The 16,874-nt window shown below is 42.2% G+C and overlaps 20 non-coding genes across 20 annotated transcripts; 13 read left to right on the forward strand and 7 right to left on the reverse strand.

Moving 5' to 3' along the window:
• The first annotated feature begins 862 nt into the window (after nucleotides 1-862).
• On the forward strand, nucleotides 863-934 carry TRNAE-CUC (transfer RNA glutamic acid (anticodon CUC)). The gene has a single exon. It is a non-coding gene; the product is annotated as a tRNA-Glu (tRNA).
• A 965-nt stretch (nucleotides 935-1,899) lies between these two features.
• Nucleotides 1,900-1,972, reverse strand: TRNAM-CAU (transfer RNA methionine (anticodon CAU)). Its single transcript has one exon. It is a non-coding gene; the product is annotated as a tRNA-Met (tRNA).
• Nucleotides 1,973-2,060: 88 nt separating this feature from the next.
• On the forward strand, nucleotides 2,061-2,132 carry TRNAE-UUC (transfer RNA glutamic acid (anticodon UUC)). Its single transcript has one exon. It is a non-coding gene; the product is annotated as a tRNA-Glu (tRNA).
• Nucleotides 2,133-4,058: 1,926 nt separating this feature from the next.
• Nucleotides 4,059-4,131, reverse strand: TRNAM-CAU (transfer RNA methionine (anticodon CAU)). Its single transcript has one exon. It is a non-coding gene; the product is annotated as a tRNA-Met (tRNA).
• An 88-nt stretch (nucleotides 4,132-4,219) lies between these two features.
• On the forward strand, nucleotides 4,220-4,291 carry TRNAE-UUC (transfer RNA glutamic acid (anticodon UUC)). Its single transcript has one exon. It is a non-coding gene; the product is annotated as a tRNA-Glu (tRNA).
• Nucleotides 4,292-5,180: 889 nt separating this feature from the next.
• Nucleotides 5,181-5,252, forward strand: TRNAE-CUC (transfer RNA glutamic acid (anticodon CUC)). The gene has a single exon. It is a non-coding gene; the product is annotated as a tRNA-Glu (tRNA).
• Nucleotides 5,253-6,217: 965 nt separating this feature from the next.
• On the reverse strand, nucleotides 6,218-6,290 carry TRNAM-CAU (transfer RNA methionine (anticodon CAU)). Its single transcript has one exon. It is a non-coding gene; the product is annotated as a tRNA-Met (tRNA).
• An 88-nt stretch (nucleotides 6,291-6,378) lies between these two features.
• Nucleotides 6,379-6,450, forward strand: TRNAE-UUC (transfer RNA glutamic acid (anticodon UUC)). Its single transcript has one exon. It is a non-coding gene; the product is annotated as a tRNA-Glu (tRNA).
• An 889-nt stretch (nucleotides 6,451-7,339) lies between these two features.
• On the forward strand, nucleotides 7,340-7,411 carry TRNAE-CUC (transfer RNA glutamic acid (anticodon CUC)). The gene has a single exon. It is a non-coding gene; the product is annotated as a tRNA-Glu (tRNA).
• A 965-nt stretch (nucleotides 7,412-8,376) lies between these two features.
• TRNAM-CAU (transfer RNA methionine (anticodon CAU)) lies at nucleotides 8,377-8,449 on the reverse strand. Its single transcript has one exon. It is a non-coding gene; the product is annotated as a tRNA-Met (tRNA).
• An 88-nt stretch (nucleotides 8,450-8,537) lies between these two features.
• Nucleotides 8,538-8,609, forward strand: TRNAE-UUC (transfer RNA glutamic acid (anticodon UUC)). The gene has a single exon. It is a non-coding gene; the product is annotated as a tRNA-Glu (tRNA).
• An 889-nt stretch (nucleotides 8,610-9,498) lies between these two features.
• Nucleotides 9,499-9,570, forward strand: TRNAE-CUC (transfer RNA glutamic acid (anticodon CUC)). The gene has a single exon. It is a non-coding gene; the product is annotated as a tRNA-Glu (tRNA).
• Nucleotides 9,571-10,535: 965 nt separating this feature from the next.
• TRNAM-CAU (transfer RNA methionine (anticodon CAU)) lies at nucleotides 10,536-10,608 on the reverse strand. The gene has a single exon. It is a non-coding gene; the product is annotated as a tRNA-Met (tRNA).
• An 88-nt stretch (nucleotides 10,609-10,696) lies between these two features.
• On the forward strand, nucleotides 10,697-10,768 carry TRNAE-UUC (transfer RNA glutamic acid (anticodon UUC)). Its single transcript has one exon. It is a non-coding gene; the product is annotated as a tRNA-Glu (tRNA).
• An 889-nt stretch (nucleotides 10,769-11,657) lies between these two features.
• TRNAE-CUC (transfer RNA glutamic acid (anticodon CUC)) lies at nucleotides 11,658-11,729 on the forward strand. The gene has a single exon. It is a non-coding gene; the product is annotated as a tRNA-Glu (tRNA).
• Nucleotides 11,730-12,694: 965 nt separating this feature from the next.
• Nucleotides 12,695-12,767, reverse strand: TRNAM-CAU (transfer RNA methionine (anticodon CAU)). The gene has a single exon. It is a non-coding gene; the product is annotated as a tRNA-Met (tRNA).
• Nucleotides 12,768-12,855: 88 nt separating this feature from the next.
• TRNAE-UUC (transfer RNA glutamic acid (anticodon UUC)) lies at nucleotides 12,856-12,927 on the forward strand. The gene has a single exon. It is a non-coding gene; the product is annotated as a tRNA-Glu (tRNA).
• An 889-nt stretch (nucleotides 12,928-13,816) lies between these two features.
• Nucleotides 13,817-13,888, forward strand: TRNAE-CUC (transfer RNA glutamic acid (anticodon CUC)). Its single transcript has one exon. It is a non-coding gene; the product is annotated as a tRNA-Glu (tRNA).
• A 965-nt stretch (nucleotides 13,889-14,853) lies between these two features.
• Nucleotides 14,854-14,926, reverse strand: TRNAM-CAU (transfer RNA methionine (anticodon CAU)). Its single transcript has one exon. It is a non-coding gene; the product is annotated as a tRNA-Met (tRNA).
• Nucleotides 14,927-15,014: 88 nt separating this feature from the next.
• TRNAE-UUC (transfer RNA glutamic acid (anticodon UUC)) lies at nucleotides 15,015-15,086 on the forward strand. Its single transcript has one exon. It is a non-coding gene; the product is annotated as a tRNA-Glu (tRNA).
• The last annotated feature ends 1,788 nt before the right edge of the window (nucleotides 15,087-16,874 follow it).

Raw genomic sequence — 16,874 nt, forward strand, 5'->3', positions numbered from 1 at the left:
AATCAAAGACAGAAATGTATTTTCCAGACAATAATATTCCAGGTAGATTTTGTACTTTGCAGTCAAAAATGCTCAACATCAGGGTATTTGTGGCTCTTACTGACCTTTAGCACAAGGTTTCATTTTGTTTCATAGCTTAAACCATTCTCAACTACACCTTATTACTCCAAAGCGTCAAGGGACGCAACAATCCATGTGTTCTGTCTGTCACTAAGGCTCCTGTTTCCTTTCGAATCGGAAACGTGTCAGTGAGAAAGTTCTGAGTGGGTGACACAATATCCCAAGAAAAGGGGGGAGAATAGTTCCACGTGTGAGGAAAAAACCTCATGAACTTCAGATTACCAACTGACGTGCTAAGTACCATGCTCATGTGGCAACTTTTTTCTTTTGTGAAGTAAAAGCTATTTAATCAGAGCAAAAACTTCTTTTTTTTTTTTTTAATTTATCTTGCTGCTTAGTGTATAACTTGTCCCACGTGGAAAAGTGGATAGGACCTAGTATCCCTGGTCGACTGGTTTACTTCCTGCTATGGGAGTGACACTCCTTTGGAACTAGTACACACATTCAAAAGCTGCCCCATGCCTTGTACGTGGAAACAGTTTAGGAACTAAATTGGTTATGTTTTGGTACTGAATCGGAAAAATCTGTGGCCCTGTAGCCAAGATGGAGACAGAATCGATTGAGAAAACGAGGGACCAGTACCCCGTCTAAGAATCGAACGTTCATCTTTCAGCTTATGAGACTGATTTGCTTACAACTGTGTTAACGAGGCAAGCTGCGCAAATAGAACTGCAGAAGTTGCTTGTGCCAAGTAGAAAACTTATTTTTTTTCAGATTGTCACTGATAAGACAGCACATCTTTTCCCATATGGTCTAGCGGTTAGGATTCCTGGTTCTCACCCAGGCGGGCCGGGTTCAACTCCCGGTATGGGAATGTACTTTTCTGTACTGCCACCAACATTCAAAGACAAAGGTGTTTTTCAGACAAAAGTATTTCAGGTAGAATTTGCGTTAAGCTGTCGAAAATTCTGAACGCCATCTTTTGGTCCGTTCGTTGTGATGAACTTTGGCACAAGATTTAATTTGGTTTCATAGCTCAAATCAATCTCAACTAGCCCCTTTTACAGCAAACGTGTCAAGAGAATCAACAACCCATGTGTCCTGTCTGTCATTTGGGTTCGCAAATTCTTACTTATCAGAAACATTTTAAATCTGAAAGGGAAAGTTCTAATTTGGTGACAGAATCTCTTCAGAAAAGAGGAGACCGCTTCCCCGTGTGAGGATCGAACTCACGAACTTCAGAATATGAGACTGACGCGCTCGCTACTGACGGGTGTTTTTCAGACAAAAGTATTTCAGGTAGATTTTGCGCTTAGCTGTCAAACAGCTCAAATCACTCTCATCTGCCTCTTTATACAGCAAACGGGTCAAGAGAAACAGCAACCCATGTGTCCCATCTGTCATTTGGGTTCACAAATCCTTACTTATCAGAAACGTGTTAGAACTGAAAGGGAAAGTTCTAAGTTTTTGACAAAATCTCTTCGGAAAAGAGGAGCCTGCTGCCCCGTGTGAGGATCGAACTCACGACCTTCAGATTATGAGACTGACGCGGGTGTTTTTCAGACAAAAGTATTTCAGGTAGATTTTGCGCTTAGCTGTCAATCATTCTGAACACCAGCTTTTGGTTACATTCATTGTGACGACCTTTGGCACAAAATTTAATTTTTTTTCATAGCTCAAATCACTCTCATCTGCCTCTTTATACAGCAAACGGGTCAAGAGAACCAGCATCCCATGTGTCATTTGGGTTCACAAATCCTTACTTATCAGAAACGTGTTAGAAATGAACGGGAAAGTTCTAAGTTTTTGACAAAATCTCTTCGGAAAAGAGGAGCCCGCTGCCCCGTGTGAGTATCGAACTCACGACCTTCAGATTATGAGACTGACGCGCTACCTACTGCGCTAACGAGGCAAGATGCACGTGCCAATCTGCAGACGTTTCTTGTGCAAGCCCCCGAGCTGATTTTTTTCAATAGATACCTCAGTGTGTAGCTATCCATTCCCATATGGTCTAGCGGTAAGGATTCCTGGTTTTCACCCAGGCGGCCCGGGTTCGACTCCCGGTATGGGAACGCACCTTTTACTGTACTACTGCCAACAATCAAAGACAGAAATGTATTTTCCAGACAATAATATTCCAGGTAGATTTTGTACTTTGCAGTCAAAAATGCTGAACATCAGGGTATTTGTGGCTCTTACTGACCTTTAGCACAAGATTTCATTTTGTTTCATAGCTTAAACCATTCTCAACTACACCTTATTACTCCAAAGCGTCAAGGGACGCAACAATCCATGTGTTCTGTCTGTCACTAAGGCTCCTGTTTCCTTTCGAATCGGAAACGTTTCAGTGAGAAAGTTCTGAGTGGGTGACACAATATCCCAAGAAAAGGGGGGAGAATAGTTCCACGTGTGAGGAAAAAACCTCATGAACTTCAGATTACCAACTGACGTGCTAAGTACCATGCTCATGTGGCAACTTTTTTCTTTTGTGATGTAAAAGCTATTTAATCAAAGCAAAAACTTCTTTTTTTTTTTTTTAATTTATCTTGCTGCTTAGTGTATAACTTGTCCCACGTGGAAAAGTGGATAGGACCTAGTATCCCTGGTCGACTGGTTTACTTCCTGCTATGGGAGTGACACTCCTTTGGAACTAGTACACACATTCAAAAGCTGCCCCATGCCTTGTACGTGGAAACAGTTTAGGAACTAAATTGGTTATGTTTTGGTACTGAATCGGAAAAATCTGTGGCCCTGTAGCCAAGATGGAGACAGAATCGATTGAGAAAACGAGGGACCAGTACCCCGTCTAAGAATCGAACGTTCATCTTTCAGCTTATGAGACTGATTTGCTTACAACTGTGTTAACGAGGCAAGCTGCGCAAATAGAACTGCAGAAGTTGCTTGTGCCAAGTAGAAAACTTATTTTTTTTCAGATTGTCACTGATAAGACAGCACATCTTTTCCCATATGGTCTAGCGGTTAGGATTCCTGGTTCTCACCCAGGCGGGCCAGGTTCAACTCCCGGTATGGGAATGTACTTTTCTGTACTGCCACCAACATTCAAAGACAAAGGTGTTTTTCAGACAAAAGTATTTCAGGTAGAATTTGCGTTAAGCTGTCGAAAATTCTGAACGCCATCTTTTGGTCCGTTCGTTGTGATGAACTTTGGCACAAGATTTAATTTGGTTTCATAGCTCAAATCAATCTCAACTAGCCCCTTTTACAGCAAACGTGTCAAGAGAATCAACAACCCATGTGTCCTGTCTGTCATTTGGGTTCGCAAATTCTTACTTATCAGAAACATTTTAAATCTGAAAGGGAAAGTTCTAATTTGGTGACAGAATCTCTTCAGAAAAGAGGAGACCGCTTCCCCGTGTGAGGATCGAACTCACGAACTTCAGAATATGAGACTGACGCGCTCGCTACTGACGGGTGTTTTTCAGACAAAAGTATTTCAGGTAGATTTTGCGCTTAGCTGTCAAACAGCTCAAATCACTCTCATCTGCCTCTTTATACAGCAAACGGGTCAAGAGAAACAGCAACCCATGTGTCCCATCTGTCATTTGGGTTCACAAATCCTTACTTATCAGAAACGTGTTAGAACTGAAAGGGAAAGTTCTAAGTTTTTGACAAAATCTCTTCGGAAAAGAGGAGCCTGCTGCCCCGTGTGAGGATCGAACTCACGACCTTCAGATTATGAGACTGACGCGGGTGTTTTTCAGACAAAAGTATTTCAGGTAGATTTTGCGCTTAGCTGTCAATCATTCTGAACACCAGCTTTTGGTTACATTCATTGTGACGACCTTTGGCACAAGATTTAATTTTTTTTCATAGCTCAAATCACTCTCATCTGCCTCTTTATACAGCAAACGGGTCAAGAGAACCAGCATCCCATGTGTCATTTGGGTTCACAAATCCTTACTTATCAGAAACGTGTTAGAAATGAACGGGAAAGTTCTAAGTTTTTGACAAAATCTCTTCGGAAAAGAGGAGCCCGCTGCCCCGTGTGAGTATCGAACTCACGACCTTCAGATTATGAGACTGACGCGCTACCTACTGCGCTAACGAGGCAAGATGCACGTGCCAATCTGCAGACGTTTCTTGTGCAAGCCCCCGAGCTGATTTTTTTCAATAGATACCTCAGTGTGTAGCTATCCATTCCCATATGGTCTAGCGGTAAGGATTCCTGGTTTTCACCCAGGCGGCCCGGGTTCGACTCCCGGTATGGGAACGCACCTTTTACTGTACAACTGCCAACAATCAAAGACAGAAATGTATTTTCCAGACAATAATATTCCAGGTAGATTTTGTACTTTGCAGTCAAAAATGCTGAACATCAGGGTATTTGTGGCTCTTACTGACCTTTAGCACAAGATTTCATTTTGTTTCATAGCTTAAACCATTCTCAACTACACCTTATTACTCCAAAGCGTCAAGGGACGCAACAATCCATGTGTTCTGTCTGTCACTAAGGCTTCTGTTTCCTTTCGAATCGGAAACGTTTCAGTGAGAAAGTTCTGAGTGGGTGACACAATATCCCAAGAAAAGGGGGGAGAATAGTTCCACGTGTGAGGAAAAAACCTCATGAACTTCAGATTACCAACTGACGTGCTAAGTACCATGCTCATGTGGCAACTTTTTTCTTTTGTGATGTAAAAGCTATTTAATCAAAGCAAAAACTTCTTTTTTTTTTTTTTAATTTATCTTGCTGCTTAGTGTATAACTTGTCCCACGTGGAAAAGTGGATAGGACCTAGTATCCCTGGTCGACTGGTTTACTTCCTGCTATGGGAGTGACACTCCTTTGGAACTAGTACACACATTCAAAAGCTGCCCCATGCCTTGTACGTGGAAACAGTTTAGGAACTAAATTGGTTATGTTTTGGTACTGAATCGGAAAAATCTGTGGCCCTGTAGCCAAGATGGAGACAGAATCGATTGAGAAAACGAGGGACCAGTACCCCGTCTAAGAATCGAACGTTCATCTTTCAGCTTATGAGACTGATTTGCTTACAACTGTGTTAACGAGGCAAGCTGCGCAAATAGAACTGCAGAAGTTGCTTGTGCCAAGTAGAAAACTTATTTTTTTTCAGATTGTCACTGATAAGACAGCACATCTTTTCCCATATGGTCTAGCGGTTAGGATTCCTGGTTCTCACCCAGGCGGGCCGGGTTCAACTCCCGGTATGGGAATGTACTTTTCTGTACTGCCACCAACATTCAAAGACAAAGGTGTTTTTCAGACAAAAGTATTTCAGGTAGAATTTGCGTTAAGCTGTCGAAAATTCTGAACGCCATCTTTTGGTCCGTTCGTTGTGATGAACTTTGGCACAAGATTTAATTTGGTTTCATAGCTCAAATCAATCTCAACTAGCCCCTTTTACAGCAAACGTGTCAAGAGAATCAACAACCCATGTGTCCTGTCTGTCATTTGGGTTCGCAAATTCTTACTTATCAGAAACATTTTAAATCTGAAAGGGAAAGTTCTAATTTGGTGACAGAATCTCTTCAGAAAAGAGGAGACCGCTTCCCCGTGTGAGGATCGAACTCACGAACTTCAGAATATGAGACTGACGCGCTCGCTACTGACGGGTGTTTTTCAGACAAAAGTATTTCAGGTAGATTTTGCGCTTAGCTGTCAAACAGCTCAAATCACTCTCATCTGCCTCTTTATACAGCAAACGGGTCAAGAGAAACAGCAACCCATGTGTCCCATCTGTCATTTGGGTTCACAAATCCTTACTTATCAGAAACGTGTTAGAACTGAAAGGGAAAGTTCTAAGTTTTTGACAAAATCTCTTCGGAAAAGAGGAGCCTGCTGCCCCGTGTGAGGATCGAACTCACGACCTTCAGATTATGAGACTGACGCGGGTGTTTTTCAGACAAAAGTATTTCAGGTAGATTTTGCGCTTAGCTGTCAATCATTCTGAACACCAGCTTTTGGTTACATTCATTGTGACGACCTTTGGCACAAAATTTAATTTTTTTTCATAGCTCAAATCACTCTCATCTGCCTCTTTATACAGCAAACGGGTCAAGAGAACCAGCATCCCATGTGTCATTTGGGTTCACAAATCCTTACTTATCAGAAACGTGTTAGAAATGAACGGGAAAGTTCTAAGTTTTTGACAAAATCTCTTCGGAAAAGAGGAGCCCGCTGCCCCGTGTGAGTATCGAACTCACGACCTTCAGATTATGAGACTGACGCGCTACCTACTGCGCTAACGAGGTAAGATGCACGTGCCAATCTGCAGACGTTTCTTGTGCAAGCCCCCGAGCTGATTTTTTTCAATAGATACCTCAGTGTGTAGCTATCCATTCCCATATGGTCTAGCGGTAAGGATTCCTGGTTTTCACCCAGGCGGCCCGGGTTCGACTCCCAGTATGGGAACGCACCTTTTACTGTACTACTGCCAACAATCAAAGACAGAAATGTATTTTCCAGACAATAATATTCCAGGTAGATTTTGTACTTTGCAGTCAAAAATGCTGAACATCAGGGTATTTGTGGCTCTTACTGACCTTTAGCACAAGATTTCATTTTGTTTCATAGCTTAAACCATTCTCAACTACACCTTATTACTCCAAAGCGTCAAGGGACGCAACAATCCATGTGTTCTGTCTGTCACTAAGGCTCCTGTTTCCTTTCGAATCGGAAACGTTTCAGTGAGAAAGTTCTGAGTGGGTGACACAATATCCCAAGAAAAGGGGGGAGAATAGTTCCACGTGTGAGGAAAAAACCTCATGAACTTCAGATTACCAACTGACGTGCTAAGTACCATGCTCATGTGGCAACTTTTTTCTTTTGTGATGTAAAAGCTATTTAATCAAAGCAAAAACTTCTTTTTTTTTTTTTTAATTTATCTTGCTGCTTAGTGTATAACTTGTCCCACGTGGAAAAGTGGATAGGACCTAGTATCCCTGGTCGACTGGTTTACTTCCTGCTATGGGAGTGACACTCCTTTGGAACTAGTACACACATTCAAAAGCTGCCCCATGCCTTGTACGTGGAAACAGTTTAGGAACTAAATTGGTTATGTTTTGGTACTGAATCGGAAAAATCTGTGGCCCTGTAGCCAAGATGGAGACAGAATCGATTGAGAAAACGAGGGACCAGTACCCCGTCTAAGAATCGAACGTTCATCTTTCAGCTTATGAGACTGATTTGCTTACAACTGTGTTAACGAGGCAAGCTGCGCAAATAGAACTGCAGAAGTTGCTTGTGCCAAGTAGAAAACTTATTTTTTTTCAGATTGTCACTGATAAGACAGCACATCTTTTCCCATATGGTCTAGCGGTTAGGATTCCTGGTTCTCACCCAGGCGGGCCGGGTTCAACTCCCGGTATGGGAATGTACTTTTCTGTACTGCCACCAACATTCAAAGACAAAGGTGTTTTTCAGACAAAAGTATTTCAGGTAGAATTTGCGTTAAGCTGTCGAAAATTCTGAACGCCATCTTTTGGTCCGTTCGTTGTGATGAACTTTGGCACAAGATTTAATTTGGTTTCATAGCTCAAATCAATCTCAACTAGCCCCTTTTACAGCAAACGTGTCAAGAGAATCAACAACCCATGTGTCCTGTCTGTCATTTGGGTTCGCAAATTCTTACTTATCAGAAACATTTTAAATCTGAAAGGGAAAGTTCTAATTTGGTGACAGAATCTCTTCAGAAAAGAGGAGACCGCTTCCCCGTGTGAGGATCGAACTCACGAACTTCAGAATATGAGACTGACGCGCTCGCTACTGACGGGTGTTTTTCAGACAAAAGTATTTCAGGTAGATTTTGCGCTTAGCTGTCAAACAGCTCAAATCACTCTCATCTGCCTCTTTATACAGCAAACGGGTCAAGAGAAACAGCAACCCATGTGTCCCATCTGTCATTTGGGTTCACAAATCCTTACTTATCAGAAACGTGTTAGAACTGAAAGGGAAAGTTCTAAGTTTTTGACAAAATCTCTTCGGAAAAGAGGAGCCTGCTGCCCCGTGTGAGGATCGAACTCACGACCTTCAGATTATGAGACTGACGCGGGTGTTTTTCAGACAAAAGTATTTCAGGTAGATTTTGCGCTTAGCTGTCAATCATTCTGAACACCAGCTTTTGGTTACATTCATTGTGACGACCTTTGGCACAAGATTTAATTTTTTTTCATAGCTCAAATCACTCTCATCTGCCTCTTTATACAGCAAACGGGTCAAGAGAACCAGCATCCCATGTGTCATTTGGGTTCACAAATCCTTACTTATCAGAAACGTGTTAGAAATGAACGGGAAAGTTCTAAGTTTTTGACAAAATCTCTTCGGAAAAGAGGAGCCCGCTGCCCCGTGTGAGTATCGAACTCACGACCTTCAGATTATGAGACTGACGCGCTACCTACTGCGCTAACGAGGCAAGATGCACGTGCCAATCTGCAGACGTTTCTTGTGCAAGCCCCCGAGCTGATTTTTTTCAATAGATACCTCAGTGTGTAGCTATCCATTCCCATATGGTCTAGCGGTAAGGATTCCTGGTTTTCACCCAGGCGGCCCGGGTTCGACTCCCGGTATGGGAACGCACCTTTTACTGTACAACTGCCAACAATCAAAGACAGAAATGTATTTTCCAGACAATAATATTCCAGGTAGATTTTGTACTTTGCAGTCAAAAATGCTGAACATCAGGGTATTTGTGGCTCTTACTGACCTTTAGCACAAGATTTCATTTTGTTTCATAGCTTAAACCATTCTCAACTACACCTTATTACTCCAAAGCGTCAAGGGACGCAACAATCCATGTGTTCTGTCTGTCACTAAGGCTTCTGTTTCCTTTCGAATCGGAAACGTTTCAGTGAGAAAGTTCTGAGTGGGTGACACAATATCCCAAGAAAAGGGGGGAGAATAGTTCCACGTGTGAGGAAAAAACCTCATGAACTTCAGATTACCAACTGACGTGCTAAGTACCATGCTCATGTGGCAACTTTTTTCTTTTGTGATGTAAAAGCTATTTAATCAAAGCAAAAACTTCTTTTTTTTTTTTTTAATTTATCTTGCTGCTTAGTGTATAACTTGTCCCACGTGGAAAAGTGGATAGGACCTAGTATCCCTGGTCGACTGGTTTACTTCCTGCTATGGGAGTGACACTCCTTTGGAACTAGTACACACATTCAAAAGCTGCCCCATGCCTTGTACGTGGAAACAGTTTAGGAACTAAATTGGTTATGTTTTGGTACTGAATCGGAAAAATCTGTGGCCCTGTAGCCAAGATGGAGACAGAATCGATTGAGAAAACGAGGGACCAGTACCCCGTCTAAGAATCGAACGTTCATCTTTCAGCTTATGAGACTGATTTGCTTACAACTGTGTTAACGAGGCAAGCTGCGCAAATAGAACTGCAGAAGTTGCTTGTGCCAAGTAGAAAACTTATTTTTTTTCAGATTGTCACTGATAAGACAGCACATCTTTTCCCATATGGTCTAGCGGTTAGGATTCCTGGTTCTCACCCAGGCGGCCCGGGTTCAACTCCCGGTATGGGAATGTACTTTTCTGTACTGCCACCAACATTCAAAGACAAAGGTGTTTTTCAGACAAAAGTATTTCAGGTAGAATTTGCGTTAAGCTGTCGAAAATTCTGAACGCCATCTTTTGGTCCGTTCGTTGTGATGAACTTTGGCACAAGATTTAATTTGGTTTCATAGCTCAAATCAATCTCAACTAGCCCCTTTTACAGCAAACGTGTCAAGAGAATCAACAACCCATGTGTCCTGTCTGTCATTTGGGTTCGCAAATTCTTACTTATCAGAAACATTTTAAATCTGAAAGGGAAAGTTCTAATTTGGTGACAGAATCTCTTCAGAAAAGAGGAGACCGCTTCCCCGTGTGAGGATCGAACTCACGAACTTCAGAATATGAGACTGACGCGCTCGCTACTGACGGGTGTTTTTCAGACAAAAGTATTTCAGGTAGATTTTGCGCTTAGCTGTCAAACAGCTCAAATCACTCTCATCTGCCTCTTTATACAGCAAACGGGTCAAGAGAAACAGCAACCCATGTGTCCCATCTGTCATTTGGGTTCACAAATCCTTACTTATCAGAAACGTGTTAGAACTGAAAGGGAAAGTTCTAAGTTTTTGACAAAATCTCTTCGGAAAAGAGGAGCCTGCTGCCCCGTGTGAGGATCGAACTCACGACCTTCAGATTATGAAACTGACGCGGGTGTTTTTCAGACAAAAGTATTTCAGGTAGATTTTGCGCTTAGCTGTCAATCATTCTGAACACCAGCTTTTGGTTACATTCATTGTGACGACCTTTGGCACAAGATTTAATTTTTTTTCATAGCTCAAATCACTCTCATCTGCCTCTTTATACAGCAAACGGGTCAAGAGAACCAGCATCCCATGTGTCATTTGGGTTCACAAATCCTTACTTATCAGAAACATGTTAGAAATGAACGGGAAAGTTCTAAGTTTTTGACAAAATCTCTTCGGAAAAGAGGAGCCCGCTGCCCCGTGTGAGTATCGAACTCACGACCTTCAGATTATGAGACTGACGCGCTACCTACTGCGCTAACGAGGCAAGATGCACGTGCCAATCTGCAGACGTTTCTTGTGCAAGCCCCCGAGCTGATTTTTTTCAATAGATACCTCAGTGTGTAGCTATCCATTCCCATATGGTCTAGCGGTAAGGATTCCTGGTTTTCACCCAGGCGGCCCGGGTTCGACTCCCGGTATGGGAACGCACCTTTTACTGTACTACTGCCAACAATCAAAGACAGAAATGTATTTTCCAGACAATAATATTCCAGGTAGATTTTGTACTTTGCAGTCAAAAATGCTGAACATCAGGGTATTTGTGGCTCTTACTGACCTTTAGCACAAGATTTCATTTTGTTTCATAGCTTAAACCATTCTCAACTACACCTTATTACTCCAAAGCGTCAAGGGACGCAACAATCCATGTGTTCTGTCTGTCACTAAGGCTTCTGTTTCCTTTCGAATCGGAAACGTTTCAGTGAGAAAGTTCTGAGTGGGTGACACAATATCCCAAGAAAAGGGGGGAGAATAGTTCCACGTGTGAGGAAAAAACCTCATGAACTTCAGATTACCAACTGACGTGCTAAGTACCATGCTCATGTGGCAACTTTTTTCTTTTGTGATGTAAAAGCTATTTAATCAAAGCAAAAACTTCTTTTTTTTTTTTTTAATTTATCTTGCTGCTTAGTGTATAACTTGTCCCACGTGGAAAAGTGGATAGGACCTAGTATCCCTGGTCGACTGGTTTACTTCCTGCTATGGGAGTGACACTCCTTTGGAACTAGTACACACATTCAAAAGCTGCCCCATGCCTTGTACGTGGAAACAGTTTAGGAACTAAATTGGTTATGTTTTGGTACTGAATCGGAAAAATCTGTGGCCCTGTAGCCAAGATGGAGACAGAATCGATTGAGAAAACGAGGGACCAGTACCCCGTCTAAGAATCGAACGTTCATCTTTCAGCTTATGAGACTGATTTGCTTACAACTGTGTTAACGAGGCAAGCTGCGCAAATAGAACTGCAGAAGTTGCTTGTGCCAAGTAGAAAACTTATTTTTTTTCAGATTGTCACTGATAAGACAGCACATCTTTTCCCATATGGTCTAGCGGTTAGGATTCCTGGTTCTCACTCAGGCGGCCCGGGTTCAACTCCCGGTATGGGAATGTACTTTTCTGTACTGCCACCAACATTCAAAGACAAAGGTGTTTTTCAGACAAAAGTATTTCAGGTAGAATTTGCGTTAAGCTGTCGAAAATTCTGAACGCCATCTTTTGGTCCGTTCGTTGTGATGAACTTTGGCACAAGATTTAATTTGGTTTCATAGCTCAAATCAATCTCAACTAGCCCCTTTTACAGCAAACGTGTCAAGAGAATCAACAACCCATGTGTCCTGTCTGTCATTTGGGTTCGCAAATTCTTACTTATCAGAAACATTTTAAATCTGAAAGGGAAAGTTCTAATTTGGTGACAGAATCTCTTCAGAAAAGAGGAGACCACTTCCCCGTGTGAGGATCGAACTCACGAACTTCAGAATATGAGACTGACGCGCTCGCTACTGACGGGTGTTTTTCAGACAAAAGTATTTCAGGTAGATTTTGCGCTTAGCTGTCAAACAGCTCAAATCACTCTCATCTGCCTCTTTATACAGCAAACGGGTCAAGAGAAACAGCAACCCATGTGTCCCATCTGTCATTTGGGTTCACAAATCCTTACTTATCAGAAACGTGTTAGAACTGAAAGGGAAAGTTCTAAGTTTTTGACAAAATCTCTTCGGAAAAGAGGAGCCTGCTGCCCCGTGTGAGGATCGAACTCACGACCTTCAGATTATGAGACTGACGCGGGTGTTTTTCAGACAAAAGTATTTCAGGTAGATTTTGCGCTTAGCTGTCAATCATTCTGAACACCAGCTTTTGGTTACATTCATTGTGACGACCTTTGGCACAAGATTTAATTTTTTTTCATAGCTCAAATCACTCTCATCTGCCTCTTTATACAGCAAACGGGTCAAGAGAACCAGCATCCCATGTGTCATTTGGGTTCACAAATCCTTACTTATCAGAAACGTGTTAGAAATGAACGGGAAAGTTCTAAGTTTTTGACAAAATCTCTTCGGAAAAGAGGAGCCCGCTGCCCCGTGTGAGTATCGAACTCACGACCTTCAGATTATGAGACTGACGCGCTACCTACTGCGCTAACGAGGCAAGATGCACGTGGCAATCTGCAGACGTTTCTTGTGCAAGCCCCCGAGCTGATTTTTTTCAATAGATACCTCAGTGTGTAGCTATCCATTCCCATATGGTCTAGCGGTAAGGATTCCTGGTTTTCACCCAGGCGGCCCGGGTTCGACTCCCGGTATGGGAACGCACCCTTTACTGTACTACTGCCAACAATCAAAGACAGAAATGTATTTTCCAGACAATAATATTCCAGGTAGATTTTGTACTTTGCAGTCAAAAATGCTGAACATCAGGGTATTTGTGGCTCTTACTGACCTTTAGCACAAGATTTCATTTTGTTTCATAGCTTAAACCATTCTCAACTACACCTTATTACTCCAAAGCGTCAAGGGACGCAACAATCCATGTGTTCTGTCTGTCACTAAGGCTTCTGTTTCCTTTCGAATCGGAAACGTTTCAGTGAGAAAGTTCTGAGTGGGTGACACAATATCCCAAGAAAAGGGGGGAGAATAGTTCCACGTGTGAGGAAAAAACCTCATGAACTTCAGATTACCAACTGACGTGCTAAGTACCATGCTCATGTGGCAACTTTTTTCTTTTGTGATGTAAAAGCTATTTAATCAAAGCAAAAACTTCTTTTTTTTTTTTTAAATTTATCTTGCTGCTTAGTGTATAACTTGTCCCACGTGGAAAAGTGGATAGGACCTAGTATCCCTGGTCGACTGGTTTACTTCCTGCTATGGGAGTGACACTCCTTTGGAACTAGTACACACATTCAAAAGCTGCCCCATGCCTTGTACGTGGAAACAGTTTAGGAACTAAATTGGTTATGTTTTGGTACTGAATCGGAAAAATCTGTGGCCCTGTAGCCAAGATGGAGACAGAATCGATTGAGAAAACGAGGGACCAGTACCCCGTCTAAGAATCGAACGTTCATCTTTCAGCTTATGAGACTGATTTGCTTACAACTGTGTTAACGAGGCAAGCTGCGCAAATAGAACTGCAGAAGTTGCTTGTGCCAAGTAGAAAACTTATTTTTTTTCAGATTGTCACTGATAAGACAGCACATCTTTTCCCATATGGTCTAGCGGTTAGGATTCCTGGTTCTCACCCAGGCGGCCCGGGTTCAACTCCCGGTATGGGAATGTACTTTTCTGTACTGCCACCAACATTCAAAGACAAAGGTGTTTTTCAGACAAAAGTATTTCAGGTAGAATTTGCGTTAAGCTGTCGAAAATTCTGAACGCCATCTTTTGGTCCGTTCGTTGTGATGAACTTTGGCACAAGATTTAATTTGGTTTCATAGCTCAAATCAATCTCAACTAGCCCCTTTTACAGCAAACGTGTCAAGAGAATCAACAACCCATGTGTCCTGTCTGTCATTTGGGTTCGCAAATTCTTACTTATCAGAAACATTTTAAATCTGAAAGGGAAAGTTCTAATTTGGTGACAGAATCTCTTCAGAAAAGAGGAGACCGCTTCCCCGTGTGAGGATCGAACTCACGAACTTCAGAATATGAGACTGACGCGCTCGCTACTGACGGGTGTTTTTCAGACAAAAGTATTTCAGGTAGATTTTGCGCTTAGCTGTCAAACAGCTCAAATCACTCTCATCTGCCTCTTTATACAGCAAACGGGTCAAGAGAAACAGCAACCCATGTGTCCCATCTGTCATTTGGGTTCACAAATCCTTACTTATCAGAAACGTGTTAGAACTGAAAGGGAAAGTTCTAAGATTTTGACAAAATCTCTTCGGAAAAGAGGAGCCTGCTGCCCCGTGTGAGGATCGAACTCACGACCTTCAGATTATGAGACTGACGCGGGTGTTTTTCAGACAAAAGCATTTCAGGTAGATTTTGCGCTTAGCTGTCAATCATTCTGAACACCAGCTTTTGGTTACATTCATTGTGACGACCTTTGGCACAAGATTTAATTTTTTTTCATAGCTCAAATCACTCTCATCTGCCTCTTTATACAGCAAACGAGTCAAGAGAACCAGCAACCCATGTGTCATTTGGGTTCACAAATCCTTACTTATCAGAAACATGTTAGAACTGAACGGGAAAGTTCTAAGTTTTTGACAAAATCTCTTCGGAAAAGAGGAGCCCGCTGCCCCGTGTGAGGATCGAACTCACGACCTTCAGATTATGAGACTGACACGCTACCTACTGCGCTAACGAGGCAAGATGCACGTGCCAATCTGCAGACGTTTCTTGTGCAAGCCCCCGAGCTGATTTTTTTCAATAGATACCTCAGTGTGTAGCTATCCTTTCCCATATGGTCTAGCGGTTAGGATTCCTGGTTTTCACCCAGGCGGCCCGGGTTCGACTCCCGGTATGGGAACGCACCTTTTACTGTACTACTGCCAACAATCAAAGACAGAAATGTATTTTCCAGACAATAATATTTCAGGTAGATTTTGTACTTTGCAGTCAAAAATGCTGAACATCAGGGTATTTGTGGCTCTTACTGACCTTTAGCACAAGATTTCATTTTGTTTCATAGCTTAAACCATTCTCAACTACACCTTATTACTCCAAAGCGTCAAGGGACGCAACAATCCATGTGTTCTGTCTGTCACTAAGGCTCCTGTTTCCTTTCGAATCGGAAACGTTTCAGTGAGAAAGTTCTGAGTGGGTGACACAATATCCCAAGAAAAGGGGGGAGAATAGTTCCACGTGTGAGGAAAAAACCTCATGAACTTCAGATTACCAACTGACGTGCTAAGTACCATGCTCATGTGGCAACTTTTTTCTTTTGTGATGTAAAAGCTATTTAATCAAAGCAAAAACTTCTTTTTTTTTTTTTTTTTTTAATTTATCTTGCTGCTTAGTGTATAACTTGTCCCACGTGGAAAAGTGGATAGGACCTAGTATCCCTGGTCGACTGGTTTACTTCCTGCTATGGGAGTGACACTCCTTTGGAACTAGTACACACATTCAAAAGCTGCCCCATGCCTTGTACGTGGAAACAGTTTAGGAACTAAATTGGTTATGTTTTGGTACTGAATCGGAAAAATCTGTGGCCCTGTAGCCAAGATGGAGACAGAATCGATTGAGAAAACGAGGGACCAGTACCCCGTCTAAGAATCGAACGTTCATCTTTCAGCTTATGAGACTGATTTGCTTACAACTGTGTTAACGAGGCAAGCTGCGCAAATAGAACTGCAGAAGTTGCTTGTGCCAAGTAGAAAACTTATTTTTTTTCAGATTGTCACTGATAAGACAGCACATCTTTTCCCATATGGTCTAGCGGTTAGGATTCCTGGTTCTCACCCAGGCGGGCCGGGGTCAACTCCCGGTATGGGAATGTACTTTTCTGTACTGCCACCAACATTCAAAGACAAAGGTGTTTTTCAGACAAAAGTATTTCAGGTAGAATTTGCGTTAAGCTGTCGAAAATTCTGAACGCCATCTTTTGGTCCGTTCGTTGTGATGAACTTTGGCACAAGATTTAATTTGGTTTCATAGCTCAAATCAATCTCAACTAGCCCCTTTTACAGCAAACGTGTCAAGAGAATCAACAACCCATGTGTCCTGTCTGTCATTTGGGTTCGCAAATTCTTACTTATCAGAAACATTTTAAATCTGAAAGGGAAAGTTCTAATTTGGTGACAGAATCTCTTCAGAAAAGAGGAGACCGCTTCCCCGTGTGAGGATCGAACTCACGAACTTCAGAATATGAGACTGACGCGCTCGCTACTGACGGGTGTTTTTCAGACAAAAGTATTTCAGGTAGATTTTGCGCTTAGCTGTCAAACAGCTCAAATCACTCTCATCTGCCTCTTTATACAGCAAACGGGTCAAGAGAAACAGCAACCCATGTGTCCCATCTGTCATTTGGGTTCACAAATCCTTACTTATCAGAAACGTGTTAGAACTGAAAGGGAAAGTTCTAAGTTTTTGACAAAATCTCTTCGGAAAAGAGGAGCCTGCTGCCCCGTGTGAGGATCGAACTCACGACCTTCAGATTATGAGACTGACGCGGGTGTTTTTCAGACAAAAGTATTTCAGGTAGATTTTGCGCTTAGCTGTCAATCATTCTGAACACCAGCTTTTGGTTACATTCATTGTGACGACCTTTGGCACAAGATTTAATTTTTTTTCATAGCTCAAATCACTCTCATCTGCC

The sequence above is a fragment of the Dendrobates tinctorius genome, unplaced genomic scaffold (assembly GCF_039654945.1).
Source record: "Dendrobates tinctorius isolate UK_male_01 unplaced genomic scaffold, ASM3965494v1 ptg000272l, whole genome shotgun sequence".
Lineage (NCBI taxonomy): Eukaryota > Metazoa > Chordata > Amphibia > Anura > Dendrobatidae > Dendrobates > Dendrobates tinctorius.